The sequence below is a fragment of the Myotis lucifugus genome, unplaced genomic scaffold, assembly GCF_000147115.1.
Source record: "Myotis lucifugus unplaced genomic scaffold, Myoluc2.0 scaffold_381, whole genome shotgun sequence".
NCBI lineage: Eukaryota > Metazoa > Chordata > Mammalia > Chiroptera > Vespertilionidae > Myotis > Myotis lucifugus.
Genome location: NW_005871429.1, coordinates 585,368 through 585,867, shown reverse-complemented (window position 1 = coordinate 585,867; position 500 = coordinate 585,368).

Below are 500 nucleotides of genomic sequence, written 5' to 3'. Positions count from 1 at the left end.
ATGGGAGTAACAGCTGGAACTTCATCAATGGAGACATGAAACCAAGGAAACAAGTGCCCCTTACAGAGCTCCTTTCACTCCCTGGAATCAAGAGGCAGACTCCCTGTTGGATGTGTGATTGGCAGCTTTCAGGGCCCATAACCCCTCCTTCAGCCCCACATCTGGGTCAGCCCTTAGGAAGTCCTCTGGGCTGCCTCCCCTCACCCCAAGGGAAGTTCAAACCATAAAAAGCAAGACCTGCCCAACTCCCAGCCAAAATAGACCCAAGGCTAACCACCCACTTCCCCCTTACTTCCCTCCAGAGCAGTGGTTCTCAACCTTCCTAATGTTGCGACCCTTTAATACAGTTCCTCATGTTGTGGTCAGCAGAACGGCCCCGAGGCGGCGGGCCGGGCCGGGGGGATTTGGGGGCGCATGGCGCGCGCGGCCGCGGCGGCCAGGGCTGAAGCTGGGAGGGGGAGGCGGCTCGCTCAGCTCCCCTGGAACCCGGTCATCCGAGA